Source organism: Cavia porcellus, unplaced genomic scaffold (assembly GCF_034190915.1).
Source record: "Cavia porcellus strain 051 isolate PalLab524CR breed Dunkin Hartley unplaced genomic scaffold, mCavPor4.1 scaffold_1, whole genome shotgun sequence".
Taxonomy (NCBI): Eukaryota; Metazoa; Chordata; class Mammalia; order Rodentia; family Caviidae; genus Cavia; species Cavia porcellus.
The window spans coordinates 199878886-199885472 of NW_026947484.1; the positions used below are offsets into that span (position 1 = coordinate 199878886).

The 6587-nt window shown below is 55.4% G+C and overlaps 1 long non-coding RNA gene across 1 annotated transcript; it reads left to right on the forward strand.

Annotated features, from left to right (window-relative positions):
• The first annotated feature begins 519 nt into the window (after positions 1-519).
• LOC134474251 (uncharacterized) lies at positions 520-6188 on the forward strand. Its single transcript, XR_010044993.1, has 3 exons — positions 520-801; positions 2706-2896; positions 4637-6188. It is a non-coding gene; the product is annotated as an uncharacterized LOC134474251 (long non-coding RNA).
• Positions 6189-6587: the final 399 nt, after the last annotated feature.

A 6587-nucleotide genomic window follows, 5' to 3' on the forward strand; every position in this document is an offset into this window, starting at 1 on the left:
GGGGTGCTGGACTGGTGGTTGGGGAGATGACAAAGGAACTGGCAGGGCAGGTGTCCACCGTGCTGGCAGTGGGGTGTGGATGCTGTGCAACACTTCAGATGGCTGGATGTGTGCAACTTGGGAGGTCCATGAGGCCCAAGGTAGGCCAGGAGGAGGCAGTGGAGGAGGATATGGGGCACCCAGGCAGGAGAGGCGACATCTTGGCCTAGGACATCTTTGAGCATAGGTATTGAGGCCACAGAAATGTGGGGTTGTCCCCAGGGCAGCTGATGGTCTGAGCTCTGTGGGCCCTGGGTGTGGATGTTCTAGAATCTTCTCTTCTGCCTGAATGGAGGCCCGTGCAGCCCATGCTGGGGCTCGGTGCAGAGGAGAGGTTTTATGGCTGGGGCGGGAGGTGGTGGAGAGGCGGGGGGTAGATGGCGTTCCCGGAATCCTGGATCGTGCTCTAATAATTTGTTTCAGAATTAATGTCCGTTCATGCCGTCTCACTGTTCCAGCTCATTGGAAGATTAAATAAAACCCAGCTCCCTCCCCCAAGTGAGGCAGCAAGCCTGTCCCTCAGCTGGGCTGTTGCCTGAGCCCGCGCCGGAAATAAATCTCCTAGAAGCCGGAGGCCTCTGCTTTGCTCGGGATGATCTTCTCCGTGCAGCCTCTGCCTGCCCCGGGAGGCTGCAGCCGCTAGAGGGGCAGGCAGTGCCCTCCTGTTCTGGGCACCTCTGGGGAGGAATGGCAGCTTGGTGTGCTGTGTGGCTGCGGGCTCTCAGCCCCAGCGACAGGCGCCCCCCAGCCAGGCCAGCTGAGGTAAGGTGCACCCCTTCAGTAGCCCTCGATGTGTGCATTTGGTAGGTGACTTCTCTGTGCCCCATCCCAGGTAAGCACTGATTAGACAGGGGACAGAGGACGGCTCTGGCGCCTGGAGAGAAGTTGTCAGGAGACTTCCTGTCAGTGTTCTGGGACTCGGGCAGACTCCATGCCATTTGCTTTTGTATCATTTAGGTTATCAAGTATGGCAACCAAGATATGCAGGAATAGTATTTTAAAATATTAGAGGCTGCTGGGTATGAAGGCACACACCTGTAATCTCAGAACTCATGAGGCTGAGGCCAGTCTTGAACTCACTAGGCGGCCCAGCTGGCCTCGAACTCACAGTAACCCTCCTGCCTCAGCCTCCTTAGTGCTGGGATGAGAGGTGTGCACCACCACACCCGCTCCCAGAGTGGCATCGCACGTGCTTGTGCTATAATATGCAGCCAGGAAGCTGGTGTTGGTACCACACTGCCACATAGACATGGCCTGACATGGATTTCCTGGCTTCTGCTTTTGTTTCTGGGTTTAATCATCTAATATTATAAATTCATTGGACTCAGACATATCAACAATCCTTTTTGTTTCTCCACTTTTTTTTCCTTGTGGTACTGAGGATCAAACCCAGGGCCTGGCAGATGGGCTGTCCCCTGAGCTACATCCTCAGCCCTGAGTCTAACTTTGGAGTTGAGGTCTAACTTTCACAGTGTGAGGGGCCCGGCTCCCCAGGGTATAGCGCAGTGAGTTTGCCATCATGTGTGACCTCTCCCCAAAGGGACGGCTGTCCGCTGCCTCGCTCGGGGTCAGTGTGCCTGTCCTTGCTTTTCATGTGAAGTCCATGCTTCCAACTGTGGCTGTGTGGGCAGTGCCCATGGTCAGGGGACCATGCAGTCACTGCGAGCTGGTGCCCACTACGGTGGGGGCATCTAGGAGTGGCACCCACCCTGTAGGCACAGTGAAACCTGGGCCAGCATTCCAGGCGCTGGGGTCACGGGCTGAGCAGGGCAGACCTGGTGTCCGCCTCGAGGATCTCAGCTGCAGGCAGGAAGTAGACAGGTGGGGTGCTCAGGGCTCTGAAGGCAGTGGGTGAAGGGCTGGGCTCAGAGCCCACACAGAAGGGAAGGTGACTGCCCAGTGCGGGGCTGGGCACAGCCTTTGGGAGGATGGGAGAGCTTTTAGGGAGCCTGAAACGGGTCAGCGGGTGGGGCAGGCAGTGGGAGGGCTCTGGGCAGCCCGGAAGAGGTGCCAAGCAGCGAAAGCTGCACTCTGAAAACACACAGGCAGGGTTGGCAAAGGGTCCTGGCTACAATGCCAAGGGCACAGGCAACAAAAGAGAGTAGACAAATCGGATTCCATCAGGAAGATGTTTTGGATCTAAACTATAAACTTGATTCCAGTTTCCCCCCAAATGTATGTCAGTGCTGAAACACTGAACATAGTTCCTTAATAGTCAGTATAGCTCAGAACAGCAAATACGGACTTCTGTGCTTGATAATTAACTGTTTTTGGTTTTTGTTGTTGGTGGTGGTGTGGCAGAAGACACGTTCACCTCAGTGCAGCCAGGATGCAGGGATGGGGGAGCCAGAGAGGAGGTGCTGGGACCAGATGCAGCTGGAGACCCACCCCTGTCTCATGGCCCCTTTGGCTATGAAGTGGTGAACTGGATTAATCCGCTAATGACATCAGCTCCCGAATGACCCAGTCGTGTTTCATGTCTCTTGTTAACATGCCACACTGGGACCAACCCTCAGGCCGGGCTCTTTGGGGGGATACTTCAGACTGAAACCGTAACAGGCCTCTAGAGTCACAAGCTAAGATAACGCTTCTTTAAAACTCACATGATCCATGCACACACACACTCTGTCTTCTTTCTTTCTTTCTTTTTATTTTTTTTGACACAGCGTCTTACTGTGTAGTTCAGGCTGGCCTTGAACTCACTGTGTAAACCAAGTTGGCCTCAAACTCCAGATGATCTTTCTGCTTCAGCCTCCAGAGTGCTGGGATGACAGGACTGGACCACCACATCTGGCCCTATTTCTTAAAAGAAGGCTACACCAAAAAAAAAAAAGAAGGCCACACAGAAGGCCAACAGGTAAGTAAGAAATGCTGGAGACCTTCCTCACTCGTCACTGGGGAAATTGCAGACGGAAGCAGGTGCCAGGCTGGGCATCTTTCATCCTCACTGGCCGGGGTCCCATCGACCTTTGCTCCTTGGGACTCTGCTGTCTCTCAAGTGCTCCGTGAGGCTCTTGGGCACCTGAGCATCCCCAGGCTGCCTGGCACCATGGAGGAGAGCCTACTGGGAGACCCCCTCAAGCCCTCTGCAGCTGGGGCCTCCTCTCCCACAGGCCTCTTGGGGACCTTGCCCGTGGAGGCACCTTGCACAGCTGGCCCAGGAGAACCCTGGCCCACGGCCTCTCAGGATCCCTGTCATGAAGAGAGCCTTCTGGCCACAAGGTAGGCTCTGCCAAGAGGGGCAGCTCGCCTGGCTTCTAGAGGACGAGAGGCACAGACTGCCTGGCTAAGAGAAGATGAACCCTGGTCTGGGGTCCTGGCACCTGCCGGTGGTCCTGGGGCTACTCCTGCCGGGCTGTGTGACAGGGTTGCACGGGGCCTCCCTGTGCTCCCCCACACAGCGGTGCGCCGAGAGGACAGTGTGGTGACGTCAGCGTGGGGTCTGATTGCAGTGACGCCTCATGGGCCTGCTCAGAGATAAGCGTGGGGATCCACGAGGCCAAACAGTGAGGTTGCTGTTTTCACGGTCACCCCACTGCAGGCCCCGGCTCTGGGGCTTCCTGAAGGAGGCATCACCCCTGTGATGAGCTGAGTTGGTCCCGCCATCCAACCCCAGTTCATCTGTTGAGGTCCTGACCTCTGGTATCTGGGAAGGTGACTGTCCAGAGATGAGGCCTTTAAAGAGGACACTGAGTTAAAATGAAGTCACCAAAGCCGACCTCACTGATGTCCTTACAGGATGAGAAAATTAGGTTGGGCATGGAGTGGACACCTGTAATCTCAGAACTCTGGGAGGCTGAGGCAGGAGGATTGCAAGAAAGAAGAGCAGAAAAAAGAAAAAGGAAACAACAAAAAGGGCTAGCAGTGTAGCTCGATGCAAAGTCCCAGGGTTTAACCCTCAGCCCTGCAAAAGAAGAGGGCGGGAGGAAAAGAGGAGAAAAATTAGGGTGCGAAAAGCAAGGAGGACGAGAGGGGAGCGGCCACGTCCAGGAGCTTCGGAAAAACCACGACTGACTTTAAGCGCCTGCTGCACGGGCCGGGCCGTGTTTACGATGAAACCATTTTGTCTACCTGAAATCCAAGTTTATCTGGGCGCCCTGCACTTTCAGGTGCTACATTTGGTCACCTGGCCTGAGGACCAAGGTGGTGGCGGTGGCGGCTCTGGTGCCCACTGGTTTCCAGGACACCCAGGCCGGCCCGGAAGCCCGAGCGGGATGAGAGCCGGGCTGCCTCCCCAGCCTGAGCTCCTCTCCCCAAGGCTCCAGCCTCTCGCACAAACATATTTATTGGGCTTGATGGCAAACAGATTATGCCTGTCCCGGGAAGGGCAGCTCGAAAGAGAAAACCTTGAAGTCCGGGAAGTAATGACGAGGGGAGTTAAATTAAAGTGCATAAAACCCTCCTGAGAGATAACGTCAGGGTGAGTTACAGGCCGATAAGGGACGGAGGGCCCGTGGAGGGGCCTCGGAAAGGTCGCCTGGCAGTGCGCAGGGAACCAGGCATCATAAATATGGGGCAAGATGCCCAGTCAGGGTCGCCGGGGTGAAAATATTGGGGTCATTCCAAAAACAATTATCCTGCTTGGTTTGCTCTTCAGGTCTTGTAAATCTTTCACCTTTTATAAAAGATTTCTGGAGAAAGAAGCACTTTGGAAGCTTTAACTGATTTTGTGGCTGATTCTTGGTGGTTCTGCTAACAGAAGACAAAAAGACAAAAGAGGAAAAGACAAAGGGAAATACCCAGCACGCTCGGGGTGACAAGGTGGGCTGGGGCTTTCCTCTTGTTCTGGGAGAATTTGGGCTGTCCTGGGCTTTGACTCATGCCATTTGGAGTCGGGGCACAGATTTAATGATTCATTTGTTCTGGTTTAAATCTAGCCGCAGTGGGGCACTTACTGTCCAGTGGGCGCTGCTTTGGAGGTCAATGTGGAGGCCACACGGCGGCCATCTTAGCTCTCGAGGTAGCCAGCTTGGCTTCTGTGGAGGTCATTTTGACTGATGGCACACTTACCTTGACTGATGTCACAGTCCTCTTGGTGGACATATCCAGCTTGTGTGGCCATGCAGAGCTCCTGGAGCTAGGAGGTGCCTGGTGCTCACTGCGCTGCTGCATCCAGTTTTCTTCATGTCTCTCCCTCTCCAGGGAGGCCCTGGGTGAAGCCCTGTGCCTCTGTGTTCCAGGCTGTACCAATGCAAGGCAGTAACTTATTTCACAGATGCTGAGTGAATACCTGCTATGGGCTCCACCTCAGAAATCTCTCATCATTGATTTCTGACAAGACTGGGCCATAGACCCCATCATTGATTTCTCATGGCCCTGTGAGGCAGAGATTATGAGCCCATTTCACAGATGAGGAAACTGCAGCTCATGGAAAGGATGTAACTAACCCAGTGTCACACAGAGGAAGAAATTGAGCCAGAATTGCAACCTAGGTCTTCAAGGCTCCAGACATATGTCCTTCCCAATGTCGCTACTCGGGTGAGAACTATGACATCTGATGAGCAAGGGTGAGCAGAAACAGAACAGAACTTGTGTCCCAGGCAGCAGATGGGGAGCCAGGCAGGGATGAAGTCAGGCATAGTCCTGAAGCTAAGAGAGGCGAAGTATCTCCAGCACACATGGGGTGGGGGGCTTGTTTGCTCCCCGCAGGGGGAATCCTACTCCCTGCCAGTACCTGGTGCCACCTCCTGACCTGGCATTGCCACCCTGACTTCATCGACACCCTGCACATGTTCTGGTGTCTGGGAGACACCAGTACCCGGTACCCACTGCTTGGAGCACAGTGCGTGGCTGAGACAGGCTGCGAAGCTGCCAGGAGAGAACCCTGCTTTGCCCATTGACCCCTGCAACCCGAGTCCTTCATAGCCACAGAACCTCCTGGGAACTCAGCATTCACTCTGTTCATTCACAAATATTTGATGAGATCTGGGCGTGGTGGCACATGCCTGTAACCCCAGCACTTGGGAGGCTGAGGCAGGAGGATCGCTGTGTGTTTGAGGCCAATCTGGGCTACATAAAGAAACTCTGTCTCAAAAAGCCAAACCAAACAAAAATTTGTTGAGCACGTGCTTTGTGTCAGGCACTGAGCGGGTAGGGAGGGGCTCTGCTTGCAGGGAGGAGACAGTCTGCAGGTCACCCTGAGAGAGCCCCGGCAGGCAGGTGAGTGTAGGAGGCCGGGCAGTTCCCTGTCTCACTGTCCTGCCCTGCTGTGGACAGGCAGGTGTGTGCTCCAGCTGCAGCCTGGTGACAGCCCAGTGGCTGCTGGGAGTCACAGCTGTACGAGGGTGGCTGCGGTGGGGGTGGCCATAGCATCCTTATCACCAGGTGGCAAGGAGCCAGCAGGGGAGGTCACCTGGCCTCGCCTCCAGGAGGGGTGTGGGGAGTGCCACTGGGCTCCCCTGGGCCGAGGCCCAAGCCTTCCCCCACACTGGCCTCCGAGGCTCCCACTCCTGACTCGGGTCAGAGCTCCGCAGTCCACAGGTCCTCGCCCAGGTGGCCCAGACCAGGAACGGTGTGGCAGGGAGCAGGCTGTTGTCTGCGGGCCTCCT